The sequence below is a fragment of the Palaemon carinicauda genome, chromosome 16 (genome assembly GCF_036898095.1).
Source record: "Palaemon carinicauda isolate YSFRI2023 chromosome 16, ASM3689809v2, whole genome shotgun sequence".
Classification (NCBI taxonomy): Eukaryota; Metazoa; Arthropoda; class Malacostraca; order Decapoda; family Palaemonidae; genus Palaemon; species Palaemon carinicauda.
Genome location: NC_090740.1, coordinates 126225468 through 126244528, shown reverse-complemented (window position 1 = coordinate 126244528; position 19061 = coordinate 126225468). Strand labels below are relative to the sequence as shown.

The 19061-nt window shown below is 36.9% G+C and overlaps 1 long non-coding RNA gene across 1 annotated transcript in view; it reads left to right on the top strand.

Moving 5' to 3' along the window:
* Window positions 1–18350, top strand: part of LOC137655863 (uncharacterized) — a 67076-nt gene extending 48726 nt beyond the window's left edge. Inside the window, exons 5-6 of the long non-coding RNA XR_011046889.1 lie at window positions 8881–9017; window positions 13594–18350. This is a non-coding gene — a long non-coding RNA (uncharacterized lncRNA). The remainder of the gene's footprint in view (window positions 1–8880; window positions 9018–13593) is intronic.
* Window positions 18351–19061: the final 711 nt, after the last annotated feature.

Sequence of the window (19061 nt, the reverse complement as noted above, 5' to 3'; positions counted from 1 at the left end):
GGAGTTTATCACATGTCTTGAATTAGTCAATATAGTAGGAAATTGATATAAATGATAAGAAAAGTAAAGGAATCAATAAGCAGATATCAGCGTGGAGGACAGGTCAACCTGGGGTCACATAATGATAAAATAGTCATTAATTACCAATATTACCTTGAAATTTACCCATGGACTTTGACAGTGCAATGGAGTGGTTTGAAATCATAAGCAATGGTACTAAAGTAATTTGATTCAGAGATGTTAAATTGGTGAAGGGAATAATTGTTAAACCCTCAACTGCAAAGGCTACGTTTTCGGAGGCAGGCAGAATTTACTCTCTTTGGTGCTATTGGACGTATTTCACATCAGTGATTTTCAGATTTATTCTTGTCTTTTGGATGCAGCAAACTTTTACAAAATATTTAAAATTATTGATGCAAACAGAAATATATTCAGATACAATATAAGGTGTGAGGTTGTATCATAAACATATGTGCTAAGATGAGTCAAGTAAAATGTCCTTGAGAAGGGTCTTAACTCAAGCACTAAATTTTTTGCGGTGGGTTAAATGAATGTACTGTATTAAGGCAAGGAATAACAATCGGTCCTAAATTGTCTGTACTGTCACTTGTAAAATCTATTGAATAACCTGTTGGAGAAATTCCAAGATGAGAATCATACTCATTAGTACAAGGTTTTGTAGAAGCAATCATGTTCCTAAGGATTACAAAGGAATTGATATATATTAAGGGATATAGAACACAAGGAAAACTTAAGGTCTCTCTATTCAGTGCAGAGCCGAAGAGACGCCAATCAAATAAACAGGAACATGAAAAATAAGTAAAATGTTGAGGGGTATAGGTATGTTATAATATGATAGGAAACAAAAATTGAAAGTATATTGAAAAGAATGTTCCACTCCAGAAAACACTCAATTAATAGAAAGTAGTAAAAAATTTCTGTAATTATAAGCCAAGCTTAGTCCCTTGAGTGGTATGATAGTTCTCTTGAATATGTACTACTATGGAATGAACAGAGAGAGGCCTAGGACAAATGAAAGAGGAACTATTATTGTAAAAATAACTTGAGAAAAAGAGTAGAAAAGTGCACTGGAATTATAACCATGGCTCATAAAGTCACGAAAAAAAGATAAAAAGCTGGTCTAGTGAAAATGGAACTCTATAACTCTATACAAAAAGATCTGTGTACCATCTCTGAATAAAAGGAAGTCTGGACCAAGTAAGGTATAGCAGGAAAGATGGATGGAAAACAGGAGAACTACTGGGGAAGATAGTGGAATACGTGAACAAGGCATAAGTTCTTTGCACCTGCTTGGCAGAGTGCCCAATTGAGAGACGTGGATGGAATTGCTGCGAACCACGGACAACCCAGTCTTTTTGATTGATGCCTGCAGAGCAGGTGCTAATAGAGAGCACAATATATACCAGGAAATTGGAAGGAACCAGGCTATGTACATGTTTTTCTTCCATAGGTGAGTGTAAAGTATTTAGTAATGATAGGTTTTAGCTTCCCAAAGAGATTGTTTAATTAGGACATAACCATCCTTGAATGTGCTTGAAATAGCTTAATCTAGGAAATCAAAGTAAACCCAGGTAATACAAAACCAATGAGGATTTTAAATGTAGTAATAATCATTCATTGAAGTCTGTCAATACAAGGTCATTACTGTAATGGTAATCTATGGATAGAGAGCACAAAATAACTAATTATTTGGGGTTGTTAGTATTTTAGTGTTAGATCGATCAGAGTTGCAACTGCTTTCTTTGAGAGAAGTCCAAAGTTCTCCCTCAATAATTGTAGGATTATTCCCCTCTTGCGCATCATCTTGAATGGCCCTCCGGATCAAGTGACTAGTTAAATGATAAACCAAATTAGAAAAGGTTCCTGATTACAGTCATCTCATGTGTAAGGATAAAAAATTCCAAGAACATTGAAGTGGTCTGGAAATTCATTTGGTCTTTATGGAGACACTAATAAGGCGAGATGGCTGGTCTGGGATCAAGTGGTAAAGGTTACTAGAATAAATTGAAGGAACTATGAAAATTTTAATTTGCTTTGGTATTTGTCTGCATAAATCAAGTAATTGTCAAGGTAGAGTACTTTTAAGAATATTTGTGATTGCAGTGAACATAGATGTAAAGTCTCGTTAGAAGTATGCACTGTACATAGTAGATATTCTTTTCAAAAAGGCGTAAAGAAATTTATGTAGCAACTATGAACATCGTCTGTAAACCTTATATTTTCTTGGGTAAGGATGACTCTAGTCACATGTTAACCTCCACTTCCAACTACCTCTTAAATTCAATTTCAAGAATTTTCTCAAGTTGAAAAATATTGAAGATAAGAACCTTTCCCATAACGATGCTTTGAAAGGAAATAGGTTGATAGCAATAGCATTTCAGTTTTAACTATTTAACATTTCTAGAACAGTACACAAGAGAAAATGTGTTATACAAGAGTTTCATGAAATTTAAGGTAACTAAGGCTTACCAGGATTTAATGACAGATTTCTTTTTTCAGGCAGATTTTTTGTGGCCTTGACGGGCAATACGAAGAACTAAGAATGTACGTTAAGATCAAATCATGACATGGAAATGCTATCAAAGGCTTCAGGTGGCCTTTTTTTTCATTGGGATCCACAATCTCTGGAGGTAAGATGCTGATAAATTTTAAGCTGTTGGGTAAAGACGCACCTCCCTTTGACAGCATAATTCAGTCTGCTGAAGCAATGAATTCCTTTGATTTCTAAAACACTCTATTAAGAATTTCAAACACATGGCAATTAATCCTTTTACCCCCAGGCTATTTGGAAATTTCCAACCCTTAACCCCCGGGGGTTATTTTTTTCCCAGCACATTTTGCAGTATATTTTTTTAAATTGCTCTAACAGCCTTAATTTTTGTCATAGAGAGGTCAGGTTGGTCTCATTCTCTTGGAAAATGCCTGAATTTTCTCAAAAAAATATCAAAAATATGAGAAAAAAAAATTATAGGATATTTTTGCAAGGACGTACCGGTACGTCCATGGGGGTAAAGGGATGGCTTTTGTGAAACGTACCAGTACATCCTTTGGGGATAAAAGGGATAAAAATAACAGGCCATCTGAAGTTATTAAACCTTCAGGGTATCTAACTTTAGTAGTGCATTAGTCATCAGTCTGTTGTAAAGAGTTGGAAGGGTAAGTGTTTCTACCAATCATGTTGGGATATCAGTATTTATGCAAGTTTTTTTTATCAGGGGTGTTATTTTTGTCTTGTATTCTCCATTCCCATACATAGTTTCATTGTTTTATTTGAAAATATTTAAATGCAGTTTTAATTACCATAAGTATTTACAGGTGGTAGGTTGGCCAAGGCAACAGCCACCCGTTGAGATACTACCACTAGAGAGTTATTGGGTCCTTTGACTGGCCAGACAGTACTACATTGGATCCCTTTCTCTGTTTACGGCTCATTTAATCTTTGCCGACACGTAACAGAATAGTCTGCCCTATTCTTAACACATTCTCCTCCTTCCTCATACACTTGACCAAAGTGAAATTACCAAACCATTCTTCTTCTCTCTAGAGGTTAACTGCTGCACTGTAATTGTTCAGTGTCTACTTACCTCTTGGTAGGGGTAGAAGAGAGACTAGCTATTGTAAGCAGCTTTTCTAGGAGGATGACACTCCAAAATCAAACCATTGTTCTCTAGTCTTGGGTAGTCCCATAGATTCTGTACCATGGTCTTCCGCTGTCTAGGATTAGAGACCTCTTGCTTGAAGTTGCACTCGGGCACACTATTCTATCATTTCTTTTCCTCGTTATTTTGAAGTTTTTATAGTTGATATATGAAAGATTTATGTTGATATTGTTCTTAAACTTCTTGTGTAGTTTATCCTTATTTCGTTTCCTCACAGGGTTATTTTCCCTGTTGGAGCCCTTTGTCTTATAGCATCCTGCTTTTCCGGCTATGGTTGTAGCTTAGCAAGTAATAACAACACAGGCTTAGTGGATGGTGTAACTACCCGGCGCTAGTAAGGGTGGTAGACCGGCCACCGCACTTTCATTAGCGCATGTAACATGGCATCACGTATCATTTTGACTCGGTAGAGAACAGATGTGTTGTCATTCTCTCCTGTCAACCTTTTTACTCTGAATAATTACTAACTGGCTTAACCTTTTAAAAACTTTCATGTTCCTTTTTCTTTCAGGGTGATTTTTCCTGATCCATCACTATGCAGGTTTGTCCTGGCACATTAGGGTGCCATTGCAGCACTTTTATGTCGGCTGTGGAGATGGATCCTCATAGCTTTTTTCCTGCATGGAGGTGTCACTCCTGTTTGCAGGAATCTCCTTATGGTAATTGTAGAGAGTGGCCTCCCTCCAGTTGTAATGATATGGTAGGCAGCAGAAAGAGGAAACCAAGAGGAATTCTTCCTCAAGTTTATCCTCATAGGTGAAGAAACCTCGCCATCCGGCTTGTTTCTGTCACTCTGACTCTGCTTGATTGGTCTCTTCTGGGAATTGAGTAAGAGTGGTGGCCCTTTTACCCCCTAGACAACATTGTAATTCTGAGGACTCCTTTGTTTCCCCCTAGAAAAGCAATGCTGCCCTCACCTGTAGGGGAATATCTTTGCCCTGACTTGTGCATCAGCTCTGGTTTTCTTTGGAGCTGACAAGTTTCCTGTGCAAGGAACTGCTTGAGGTCCTTCGGATAGGGACTTGGCAAGAGCACACAGCTTCCTCCCCAAGGATTGACTTTGGTCTTAGTCCCAAAGACTTAACAGAGGTCATCTAACAAAGGATTCCCTTGTGTGTCCGCCTGTAACAACCTCTGCTTCTGCTCGACCAGTTGCAGATGACTACCTGTCGTGTTTCATGTTAGGGGATCCCTCCTGGGTCAACCCAGAAACTAGCTTCGGGTACATTCGTAACTGAAGCTTTCTTTTCTTTTATCTTTAACCTTAGCATGCTCAGCATGTTGAGGGGAAACAGTGCGTGCTGCTTGGATGTCCGCCCCCAGGTGACAGGGAGCCTTCTCGTTCGCTTGAAAGGGGCCCTTCTCCCTGGTGGTTGCTCTCTGGAGCATAGCTTCTTAAAGCTAAACGACGATAGGTATACTGCTCCTCAGTACCAGATCCCTAGGCAATCTAGAAAGCTGCCTTCCAACACCATTGTTGCGTCATGGATGTTTACGCATTCCCCCCCCCTCCCCCCTTCTGCCTAATAAGGAGGCTTCTGAATAAGGTAAGGGCATCTTAAGAACTCTTATTGCCCTAAATATCTCTGATGTGGCAGCATGCAGTGTGATTCCTGGACCTTCCTCATCTGCTCAGAGAGGTGCTGAGAGGGCTCTCACCACTTCATGATCAACTCGAGCAACCAGACGTGAAGATATTCCACAAAGCAGTAGCTTAGCTATGGCTTCATGCCTAGAGGTTAGCCAGCAACTCTTCTCAGCGAGAGGGGTTTCACAACCGGTTGTTTAAAGAATGTCAGGATACCTCCGGGAGTCGTCGTCTGCAGACTATCAGGCAAAGTGGGCTATCTTTTATGATTGGTGTCCCGGAAGGGGCATCGCTATTCTCAGTACCACTTTCCCAGTAATAGCAGAATTTTTCTTTTACCCCTGGGAAGAAAAACTCTGCTCAGTCATGGCGGTGAAAGGCTACTGCTCGGCCTTTGTAGATTGAGTAGAATTAACATTTCTTCCTCAATTGAATGTTGTTCCTCATACAAAGTTTTGAGCACACGTTCCCTCGGTTAGAAGTCACACCCCCTTCCTCACATGTACGTAATTTGCGTACTGAAAAGAGCAGTCATCATACCTTGACGATCTTGAGGATGGATTTTCTGTTAGCACTGGCCTCTGATGAGTTGGTGAACCATGTGGTTGGTCATATGATCTCGCCCTTTTCAAGGGTATTGGGGCAAGTGGCACTCGGCTCCATCCCTGAGCTTTTTGCAAAGACTCAAAATCCCCCTGTAGCAGTTCCTAGGTTCGAGCCTGTCTGGATTGCGAGTCTGTTTTGTAATGGATGACCCAGATCATCTGTTACTATGTCCTGTGAGGGCGCTGAAGAAGTATCTCAAGCAAACCGCAAGAGCTCGTCCACAGGTCAGCAGGCTCTTTGCATATGGATAGGGTCAATAGGAGGATCACCAAGAACACCATCTCTGCGTGGATTCAACAGGCGATCAAACTAGCCCCGCAAACTCGGACTCATATCTCGACCGTAGATTCAGAGCTTGCAACGTCATGGGTGTTAGCGCCTCCCTGGTTTTCGAAAAGAATTACCTTGACAGGTTTTACTGGCGGATGGGTGGAAGGGGCCAAACGACCCTCATGGCTCATTACCTGGAAGATGTAACCCACAAGAACCTTGATGCCATATCGATAGGTCTTGTGGTGGCTGTACAAAACGTGCACTAAAGCACCTCGGCTCCCTTGTAGGACAACTAGCAGTTGGTTGAAGGCAGACGTTACCTGGTAGTAAGTCAGGAGTGAATGTATGAGTGACGGCCTTTTTGTTCTTCATTCTCTCTTCTCTGGGGATTTCGGCATCAGAGAAACTGCAAGCTGACCTCTTCTGACTGCAGTTGGGTACATTGTCCCGTGTTCAACCTTGTATATATACATATATATATATATATATATATATATATATATATATATTTGTGGCCTCTGATCTCTAAATGAGGTGGAGTCAGGCAATGTCTAGGTTAAGTGCAGAACTTATCGATAAGAGGGGGGGGGGGCAGTAGCCGTAGAGAACGGCACCTCGTAGTAACGGGGGATATTGAACAAGGAGAAGACTAATTGGTAAGGGACCTCTGATAGTGGTTTTAACACGCCCCAGTTATTATACCGACACCCTGTAAGGATGAGCAAGCTGGGTATATTCCTGGCATTCCATGCAACTTTTTTCTCGTATATTTAGCAGTATTTATACCTTAGAAATTGTGCTATATGGAGCATTTCACTTGGCGACACAGGTCCCTTGCCCAAAAATAGATTTTTCCTTTGTCAAAATCCCTTACTTAGTTCATGCACCATTGCACGGATTGCTTAGGCGGTTGACTTCTCTCAGATGTTGAGAGTTAGCAAGGTGACAGGGTGTGTCTAAAGAGCATGTGCCAAGTACAGTCGCACTCCAGAACAGGTACCAGCCAGTTGGTTTAGAATTTCCACCCACCTAATGGGAGTCTTTGCTGTAAAGAGTGAAATGATTTGTTTATAGTGCTGGAACAAATGACAAAATTGTAAATAATTTTTGTTTCTTAACTAAACAAACCTTGAGCTCTCTACATATACTTGTTCCGCCATCACCTAGTCCCCAAAGAAGTCCTGCCTGCAATTCAAGTGAGTTAATGTTACCAGGAGGAGTGTAAGCCGGGTAGTCTGTATTCCCCCTGCTAACTAGTGATGAGTAGTCACACCTTGCTAAAAGTCTCATGGCTAGTTTCAAGTGTCACTGAAATGTATCCACTGTAGAGCTCCAGGTTTTTATAGTTGAGAAAATACAAATTATTTCCAAATTTGTCATTCTTCTTCTAAAGTGAGCCTCCCTCTGGTAAGCAAGCTTTTTTTACAGTAGTCAAATTGCATGTTGTTAATTGCCTAGTAAGAAATGAAAGCCTTAAGAGGTGTGTTTGATGTACACAAAATTAGGCTTCCTTGAGAAATGTATTAAGCTAGCAGGATAGAAATAATAAACATGTAAGAGATAAAAGATGCAACTAAGATGGCCATCATCATCCAGATCCAGTTCTGTCCATCAAATGACCACACTTAAAACTCCAAGATTCTCTGGAATAAAGCATTCGTATTGGCTATAGCTTTTGTGTCTTGAGTTGACATATCATCCTGAAAGTAGAAAATGTGTGCAGCGTTTGGGTTCTTGGGGGTAGGAAGTTCCCTTTGGACAGCTCATAGCAGAGTATAGGTACATTGTACTAATAAGTTCCTTTGAGGGCTAAGTTTCTTTGGTCATTTTAATTTCATAAAGTCTCATGAATAGTTTCAGATTGTAAACTAAAGAAGGTATAAAAAGGGCAGAGCTAGGGAAAGGTCTCAATAATAATTCATTTACTCTAGCTGCATGTAGCTCTTAGAATAGTTATCATCTGGTGGATCATGTTGAAAGTAACACGAGGAAAGGTAATTTGAAAACAAAAGTCCTACCATTGAGAATCCCTGTAAATTAGGCTTCGATTCTTAGGTAATATGTTAAAGGGGTTCTTCTGGTGATAGGTCTCTTGTTAAGGAGTTAGCTAAAGCAAATAGAAAAATAATAAAGACATTAGGATGAAAATAAGGGGGGAAATATTACATTAATATTCTCCACTTTTGATTCCGGTAAATTTTTTAATTTTTCCACAGTATCTTAGATTGTCTTGAAAATTATATAGCCAAGTCCAGCTAATAATAATGATGATAATCTCCCCTATATAATAAAGAGCAAGTGCCAGGCTACAAATTTAAATCTATTATACATTTCTTTTTGTCACGATGATGGGCAACCACTTGGAAAACAAGAATCTCACAAATTGTCCAAACTAGCATAGTGGTAGGAAAAGGAGAGGGTGAGAGGGGTTTTGTGTGTGCGCGCGCACTTGCTTATCTATCTAAATATTTAGCAGTCCTTTTTGACAGATCGCCTACATTATTAATGATGATACTGGTGATAACAGCAATCAGTTTCTATTAAATTAGTCATTTTATCGTTGAGCAAATGAAACTTAGTTAAGTGCCTACAATGAAACTCGAACCCTTTTGGTAAGGGGAGCCTTCCTAGATGTAAGATACTTGAAGTTTGGCTTTACATCAATATCATTGTTCTTATTTTAGTATATTTTGAGGTAGTGTATGAAAATTAAATAGTTTCTCATAATTTCAGATAGCTAACTGCAGTTTATTCAAGAGGAGTCTTGAAGTTCTAAAAATTTAAGGATAACTAATACAGGAAATGGAATGTTTGAAGAGGAGCAGCTACAAATTTTAAAGTAAATAGTCAGTTTGCAGCATTGTAATGAGGTAAGTGTTTCACGAGTATTAAATATTTATTTGAATACATTGAAAACTACAGCTAATTTTTCAGACTCAAAATTACTGGATAGATTATGGACAGTTCAGAAATGAAAAAGTAATAAAATTGTTGGCAAAAATCAAGTTTGTATAATGTCTCTTGTCAATTGCTCCGTGTTCTTCATTCGTCTTAAGATTACAATTATAAGAAGAAGATAAATTTGGAAAGTACATTCCCGTGACATTTCTAGATTGTTTTTTGGAAAAAAATAACTCCTGCAGTGTGTCTTGTAGGTCTGTTATTTTGTATATTATTGAATAGTTTGGCATTTGAGAAGTATAGTGAAAAAAGTAAGTTACTGAAAGCACAAAGTAACTTGATTTGAAAATAATACCTAATTTGGGGAGGAAGCTGCTTAGTAAATTAAAGTCAAATCAGGAATGGGCTTGAATCAGTGTCCAGACTCATGATATTTTACAGATTATATGAACATTTTAAAATACTTTGATACAAGTTACAGCCAGGTCCTAGTCATAATGACAAGCGGTTTTTGTACGCTTTTACTATACAGTGATACCTCGGTACTCGACCATAATCCGTTCGAGATCCGTGTTCGACCTCCGATTTGTTCGAGTACCGAATTTTTTTTCCCCATAAGAAATAATGGTATATATTCTATTCCGTTCCCAAGCACTCGAACAGGCCCAAAATATTAATAAAACGTGTACCTAAACAACAATAATTATCTAAATGTGTATGAAATTGGTCAGAAAATCCTATAAAACAATTTTAAACCATTTACTGTACTAAAATAAAACAATTTTAAACCATTTTCTGTACTGTAGTGAACATACCTTTGAGCAGCGGTTCGATGGCATACAGGGATGGATGTGGAGAGGATGGAAGGGGGAGGTTACTGCTTGGAAGGAGAGTCCCCTTCCATGATGTGGCGGGGTAGTTCTCCTTCAGGAGTTGTTTCTCTCTCCAATGAAAGGGTGGGCAGATCTATTTCAGGGGTTTCTTCTCTTCTTTGTCTCTTCTTTGGAGGAGAAACAGGCTTTGATGTAGCAGCTTTCTTTTCTTTTGTGAAAAACTGGTCTATTGTTAATTGTTTCTTCCTCCTCTGCAGTATTCTTCGAAAATGATACATGACACTATCATTAAACATATGCACTGCCCGGTTTGCTACTGCAATTTCTGGGTGGTATTTTTCAGCAAAAGCCTGCACATCTGCCCACTTGGAACAAATTTCATTGATGAGAGAACTTGGAACATCCTCCCTTACCTCATCCTCTTCTGAAGATTCCTGCTCCACAATCAGATCCTGCTGCTGTTGTTGTTGCAGGTGCAACAATTCCTCCACAGTCAACTCGGTAGAATGGCTTTCTACAAGCTCATCAATATCATCCTTGTCGACCTCAAGCCCCAAACTCCTGCCCATGACAACAATTTCCTCAACGACATCAGTGTCATCAGAAATTACAGGGGTAGCAGTGCTTGGACCCGCCTCTGGTTGGAAACCTTCAAACTCCCTCTCTGTGACACATGATGGCCACAGCTTACGCCAGGCAGAGTTCAATGTCCTATAGGTCACACCTCGCCAAGCTTGGTCAATCATGTTAACAGAGTTGAGGATGCTGAAGTGTTCCTTCCAGAATTCCTTTAGGGTCAACTTCGTGTCACTGGTCACTTCAAAACACTTTCTGAAAAGGGCCTTGGTATAGAGTTTTTTGAAGTTTGAAATGACCTGTTGGTCCATGGGCTGGAGTATGGGAGTAGTATTGGGGGGCAAGAATTTGATTTTGATAAAGCTGTATTCTTCTTTCAAGTCATCCTCGAGACCTGGAGGATGTGCAGGAGCATTGTCCATAACCAGAAGACATTTCATTGGCAAGCTCTTTTCAATGAGGTAAGCCTTAACCTGGGGGGCAAACACTTCGTTTATCCACTCAGTAAAGAATTGTCTTGTGACCCAAGATTTAGTGTTCGAGCGCCACATAACTGGTAGTGCACTTTTACAAATATTATTTCGTTTGAACACCCGGGGGTTGTCCGAGTGGTACACTAACAAGGGTTTGATCTTGCAATCGCCACTTGCATTTGCACACAGCAACAATGTTAGCCTATCTTTCATTGGCTTGTGACCTGGCATCTTCGTCTCGTCCTTGGTAATGTACGTATTGGCTGGCATTTTCTTCCAAAATAACCCAGTCTCATCACAATTAAAGACTTGTTGTGCGATCAAATTTTGTTCATTTATGTACCGATCGAATTCCCCCACGTATTTATCGGCTGCAATTTGATCCGAACTAGCTGCCTCCCCATGCCTAGTAACACGATGAATACCTGTTCTATTACGAAACTTTTCAAACCAACCCCTGCTCGCTTTAAATGTAAATGAATCACTTTCACTGGTACTCGGACTTTTCTTCACTAATTCTTCATAGATATGCAACGCTTTTTCACAAATGAACGCTTCACTAACACTTTCCCCGGCCAACTGTTTTTCTTTAATAAATATTAAAAGCAACTTTTCCATCTCCTCAATCACTTGTGGCCTTTGCTTAGTTACCGCCGTAACTCCCGTTGCAACATTCGCCTTCTTAATCATTTCTTTATGCTTTAAAAACGTAGAAATGGTCGACTTCGCCATTCCGTATTCTACCGCTAAATCGGACACTCGTACACCATTCTCATATTTCGCTATAATTTCCTTCTTCAACTCGATCGTTGTTCGCACTGTTTTCCTCTTCTCCTTCCCCTTAACACTCATTACTTTCTTGGGACTCATTATGAAAGCTAAAAAAGCAATTAAAAGCACTGAAAATCACTAAATCACAACGAATGCTGATCGCGCGTTGTCTGAGTGACGCTCTCGAGAGAACTGATGCTTCCCGAACAAGCGAGAGTGGCCGAGATGGCGCGATCATCACAAAGCCCATGCGGTCGTCACGTGTTCGGCTGGTCGAGTACCGAATTTTTGGTCGAGCACCGCAGCAAAAATTTCTCGAAAATTTTGGTCGAACTCCGAATTGTTCGAGTATAGAGTCGTTCGACTACCGAGGTATCACTGTACCTTTTTTTATGGCAGTACAAAGTAATACACTATCTCGTTGGTAATTCCATCTACTTTTACTGCAATTCTAACTACCGTATATTTCCGCGTATAAGACGACCCTGTATTCCAAAATTTAACCATTAAAAATGGGGGGTCGTCTTATACAACCGTTATAAAAATCACAGCTTGAATTCTATGTCTGGTTTATTAGTAGGCAAGCCTAGGTTGAGGTACGATAACCACCAATACACATGAAATGATTTACGTTAATATATAAATGTATAATGAAAGTAATGAAACAATTTTTACCGTATATATTATTGACATATCTACAAAAATGGCATAAATGATAAATTCGAGGAATAATTCCAACTTTTAACCATACGAGCTCAGCTGAGAAAATGTAAACATCGAGTATTGGTTGCATTGTTAGCAACTTTTTCTCTCGCTAACCTTTCAGTAATTTTAATGCTAGTGTTAATTACGATGGTAATAACATATAGGATATCATATTATTTATTTGTTTAAAAATTATTATTTTTAGCTGTAAATAACAATTTTGGATTACAAATGGTACAATCTTTATTTCTCAATAAAAATTACAGTACATTACAGTATTACATTTAAAACCTAAAAATTTGTAAAACTTTATTTCCAATTAATATTAAACATCAAACCTGCGATATGTATAAATCTAACACCACTAAAACTCCTCACAGTTATCACTGTCTGTTTCGAAAAGCTGTTCGAACATATCACGAGATTTATCATATACGCCATCATCGTAAGGATTCCAGTCTGGTTACGGTGAGTCGACTTTGGCTTCGTCGTCACATTCGTACAATAAATCGTCTTCACTGCCATCCATGGCATTTGAGATCCGTATTTTTAAAATTATTCCATGACACTTTCCACCTTTACATTATCCTATGCTTTTATAACAAACTCGCAAAGAACATCAAAGAACATAAAAGAAGAAGAAGAAAGAGAAAGAACGGGTATTTCGTACGTGAGCAGCTGATGAGCGTAAACAAAGCAATGCAGGCTAGGTGACGTGTGTTCTAGGAAAACAATAAAGGATTTGTTTGGTTATTTCCTTTATTTTTAATTTATAAGAATACAGTAAGTAATATCATCATCTTTACATAACTTATATTTCATAAGATATCTGGTGTTGCAAAAGCTAGCCTAGGCTATCCACAGATGGTTTTATGATTGAGCAGTCGTCTTATACTACCGATATGAGATAAATCCATAAAAATTTGCTCAAATTTTGTACCTCGTCTTATATGAAGGTCGCCTTATACGCGGAAATATACGGTAATAAAACTTCAAAGTTATTTTTGATAAATCACTAGAGACTTCCAACGCTGGTTAAAAATCCCTGCCCCAACTTGCTCATTTTTATAAAAGGGCCTAGATACTCCTTTGCTTGAGATCTGGTTATAGCTTTGTCTGCATGTTAATAATTTGTCTACAGATCTTTATGTAGCATGACATAATTACCTTGTTTCTTGACTCCTCAGATGATTATCATGTGGGAAAATAGAATGGAAAGAATTGTGATCAAGAATACTTCAAGTTGTTGCCTCAAGATCCCAGGGAAATTGAAAAGAAGTTTCTGCAGTAATAGAAGATTACGTCACTTGCATCATTTGTTAGTGTAGCGGTTTCATTTGCTAGCAAAAAAATTTTTGAGACCCTTAGATAAGAAATAATTGAAATTACATTGTCACAGTTGACAATCTAGGTCATGCTTGTGTAAATAAGTAATAGAATTGCTTATTGGTATTTCAAAGTAAAACTCCATGTTATTTAGAAATATCAGATAATTCAGTATACTTCACGTTCATGATTACCATAATATCAGGTATCAGGAAGTCTTGAATATCATATATTTATCCAAACACAGTTGGCCACATATCAGAGAAATTCGCCATTTTAAGTTGCATATAATCCTCAAAAATTGTAATGAGGAATCAGATAGCTGGCAAGTTCAGTGACAGTTTTCAGTTGTCAAAATTAAATAGGTATCTAGTGTAGATACAATTTTTAGACCAGTGAAGTAAACAACATTCTAAGTAGTTTTCCTGGAGTCATGATTATTAGCAGGTTGTGCAGTACTTACAAAGATTAGGATTGATGATGTGCAATCATATTTTTGTGATATGGATAATTTTGTAAAGTAGAGCCAGCAAGGCGATAGCTAAATTACCTATATAGTTTTGAGCTCGATAAAATGATTGCTGATAGCTTCACACTGTATCATAGATAAAATTGAATTAACATATGTTAGGGTAGGAATTTGTAGTTAGGACATTCATTGTAATCAGTTAATTATGGCAAAATTCAGAATGAATTACAAGTCTTGCATTACTTTGAAAGTACATGATGAGCATTGGTATTTGAGTAGTTATTGTCAGAATTTTATTTAATACAAGTAGCATATCAGACTGAAAATCTTTGATAGATAATGACAACAAATCCCAATAGGTAATATTCAAGAGGGATTTTATTGACAAATTGTGAATTTGCCATAATTTTCAAGCATTAGATAGTCTCGTAATTTTAATTTTAAGTTTGCCATGAAAATAATGCATTGTGTTAAACCTTAGTACTTTTTTATATAAAGCTTACGCTTTAAATACTTTTGGTAAAAAGATTATATTTTTAAATTTTTTTTTTTGTAAAAGATTAAGTTCACGTTTTATTAAATCTTATCAAACGCATTATCATCATGGCATATCTGCATATTTCAAGTCACTACTGGCGTGTGGATATCCCTAATTTAAAATGTTACTTTCAAGTCAGTCTGGTATTAATAATGGTTTTTTAGATGTATAATGCATGAATCGGCAAACAACCTTGAATATAATATCAGTGTCAGTGTGTTTGGCATGTTGAAAATCAACTCAGGTATTGAAAACTCAAACCATAGGTGTTAGCGTAACAAATTTAGTTTTAGTAAGGGAATTACTGAATAGATTAAAATCAAAAGTGCTTCTTCAAGAGAAGTTTGATAGTGGTATAGAAATTTCAATTTACTATTGATTTAAAACTGCTATTGGATAGTTCACCATAGAGAATATTGTAGACGAATGAACTGATGTCAGATCTGTTTGAAATTGCACATTTTAAGGAAACATTCCACTGTTGACGATAGGTTTAGGTATTTAAATAAGTAAACGCAAATGGGAGTTTTCGATAGTGAACAAGGATCTCTTGATATTTATAACGATTGATAAATAGCATCTGTTATGACGGAAGCTTTATTCTGGCTAGTGTTACATTAGTAGACATGTTTTATTGAAGGATTTTAAAATCTTGAAAGCTTAATATTTTTTGCCAAAGCACTTTTCAATTCTTAAAAGATTAATCTTCTTTGCCAGAGCACTTCTATAGTTTCCACATTTTGTTGTATAGGTACCCAAGCTATTTGAATAGTTGCTCCTTAATTACTTGCATTGTAATTAGGTAGAGTACTGTATATAACTGCCTGCATGAAATTCAGGTAATTTCAGGACACCAGTGATATTTCGTGCAGTTTTAAGTAAAATTTATACCAAGATTTTTTCACCTTATGAGAAAGCAATGTCATTCATTTGTATAAGATAATTTTGCAAAGGAAAATATCAGTCATTCTTGCAAATTTATTATAAACTTATAGCTTGAGAAATTAACTTAGTATTTATAATTAAAGTTTTTGTAAATTTTACTTCCCAACGCCTCAGTGTCTTGACATATGGAGATTCTTTAGGTTAAGGTTTAAATCATCTTTGTGTATGTTAATGTGCTTCACACAATTCCCATCAAACTTAAGCTTTTTATTCAAGTAAAAAACTGAAATTTACAAATTTGAATAATGGGAAAATTTTGTAATGCCTGTTTTTTTTTATAGATTTTATTGTACAAAGACTTCTGAATTTCAACTTATGGCCAGCTTAGTTCTCATTAAGTCACCATAGAATATTGTGGAATCATGTCCTGTTCAGCTGGAATCAAGTCTAATATAGAATCTTAGGAGATATGTCCAGTTCAATTGTAATCGTCATTATATAGAACCTTTTGGGATTGTCCTGTTCAGCTGTAATCAGGTCACTATAAAATCTAGTTGGATTATGTACTGTCCAGTTATAACAAAGTCTTTAGATCTGATGGGATTAATTATAGCTAGTTTCTTCATAGGTACTTTATTTAGTGTGGCCATGTAATATAAGTTTGAGATACCTAAGGTAGTGTTAATGATTTACTGTGTTGTTAGTAATAGAAAATAGAGAAGATACTATTCTAGATATTCATCATAAGAAATATCTCGTCGAGCTGCTCGGTTTACCTCGCTTTCTTTTTTCTCTGAGTTATAACTATTTCTAGACACTTAGCTTGAAGTATCTAATATTTTAGCTTTCTTTCTCTTACCATTCTAATATTAAATTAACCTGATAGTAAACTGTTAAACATAGGGTATTGATAAATATTAGTTGTACTTATATTTTCACATATATTAGGGAGTTATGGACAGACTGAGAACTGAGCAATTTCTTTAAACATTAATTCCTAAAAAGAGCTATGAATTACTGCTCTTTACTTCCAGGACAAAGTTGAAATACAGAAAGTTCATTGGTATGAAATGTGTGGAGTGAAAAATTCCAAAAGAATGTAGTTAGATAATTTGTGAAGATTTGAAAATAAAGAGAACTCCTTGGAGTCAGCATTGTGGTGGCCCAAGAGTGTGTTCTCGGCAGGGAGTAACCAGCCCGTTATCAGCATAAAAGCAGATTCTAAGACCCTTTTTCTAAGCTGACAATTGATTGCCGAGATGGGGAAAGCCCTTCTCTTCCCTTGTGCTCTTCCAGGTGCATATCCATTTTCTCTGCCTGTTGAAGGACTGTTGAGTCCCTTCCTAATGTAATAGAAAACTGCTATACACAGAAGTTCAAGGAGGTGGTAAGGTTACTTCTGAGATGAGCCATCTGCTTACTTTCTCTCTCGCTAATGTCTGATATTTAGTACGTAGGCAAATATTTATCCTACTTGTAATGTTTTTTTGCAACATGATGTAAAAATGTGTAAAGTTTTTCCTATCGAATTTCTCAGTAGCATTGTCAAAGAGTAATTTCCACTGAAATTTCTTTGTACAGTTCCTCTATGAATAACTCATGAGAAACTCTACTGGATTCAAGCTTACTCTTCGACATTCTACTTTTAAGTTTTTCTTGAAATTTTTCACAGGTAGTATTATAAAAAATGCTGTTTCTTGCAAAACCTCATAGGAAACCTAGGACTTTTGTTTGGAAATTTGGTCATGTCGGTAAATATTTAAAATTTTTGATTAATCTTAATTCAAATTCTTTTCAACTTTTTGTTCCGTCATTTTTTTTTGTAAAATCTGTGATTCAACATGTAAAAACTAACTGAGCCTTATCTACGGTTTAAAACTTATTTTTGATTGATCAGAACTTGTAATTTTGCCAAGTGTGAATTTGATTGACTGTATCACATACTAATTTTTACCATATTTTACATGAACTACTCTACAAAATCATTGGTAAGTATCGATATATTTTCATATTCTTTCAGATGTCTCAAATTATATAAAATAATTAATTAAGGTACTTTTAAAGTAAAAAGTTATTCCTTGTGTTCAGGATATAATTGTACATTTTTTGCTTATATCTTTGACACATGCTGTTTTTTCAAAAGGTGGTACCTGGTTGAGGCTGAAATAACTCTGTCTTTGGCTTTGCATTCATTAACTGTACTAGACTAAAAGGAGGGATAAAGGCCACAATGGCCACTTTTAGAAGTCTTGAGAGAAGTCTTCCTAGTTCATAAGATCGTCAGAAATTCAACAAAAACAGCTTTGTAGCTACAATCTTAAGAGGAATCTTGATGGAAGATTTTGCTATAGATAGGACAAAAAAAAAACTATTTTGCAAGTCTATAAACCTTTCATTATCTTGGTCATACCATCATTAAATACCATGTAGGAAATCTTGAGTCAGTCTTAGTTGTAAGTTTAATGGCACAGTGTGGGATCTGTAGTCTTCATTGAATGTATAACCTGATTTATAGTACAATTATTTATCCTGTCCTTATTTGTATGCATGGAAATGGACCTGATTTTCCGGTTATCTTTCTATAGGGTTAAGACTTCGTTGTTGATACATAAAAAGGGTTGTTTTACGTACCAGATGGTTGACTTGGTACAGTATTTCTAAAAATATTAAAAGATAATAGATTAGTCTTGATGAGTAAGTATGAGAGAGATATTGTGGTTTTTTTTTTTTTTTTTTTTTTTTTTTTTTTTTTTTTTTTTTCCCCGAAGTATTGGTAAATTTTGATGCTCAGGCAGTCTTGACAATGTTTAGCTTTTGATAATAAAAGTTAAATCTTGATGATTTATATATTTGGTATTGGATTTTTTCTTGACAGTCTAATTTAGAACTGAATAAAAATATTTGTGACAGTGGCATGTAGAATTCTGAAATTAGATTGATATACCGGTAGTTTGTTTGTCCTGTCTAATCTCAGAGCAGCCTATCATGACCGATGAGGACATGATATTCCTAGGTATGATGAGTTTTCAGATGTGCCATTGTTACTGTAGTACGTATGCATTGCTAGGCCTCACCAGGCCAATTTTGGGAATGTAACATGCCCTAAGTTGAACACTTTGGAAGAGGATTTGGGGGCTATGTTGACCTCTTGCTTGGTGTGTTGCAACTGCTATATAAAGTAAGCTGTGCTGCACAACTCTGCTCCAGGACAGAGAATCTGTTCTTATCATTCATCCTCCAAAAAAGTGGTTAAGTTATCTTCTGGAATTCTGTATCACTTAAAATTTTACTTGGCTTGGTCTTTGTATTTTTTCTTATTGCCACCACTTCTTCAGTGGCTATTTTTTTCATCTAAAATTTGTTTTTAGAGCAGATTGAGCCGGTGATCAAGCTAATGTATTTAGGATTTGGTGAGATTGACTTTCATGCTGATACAT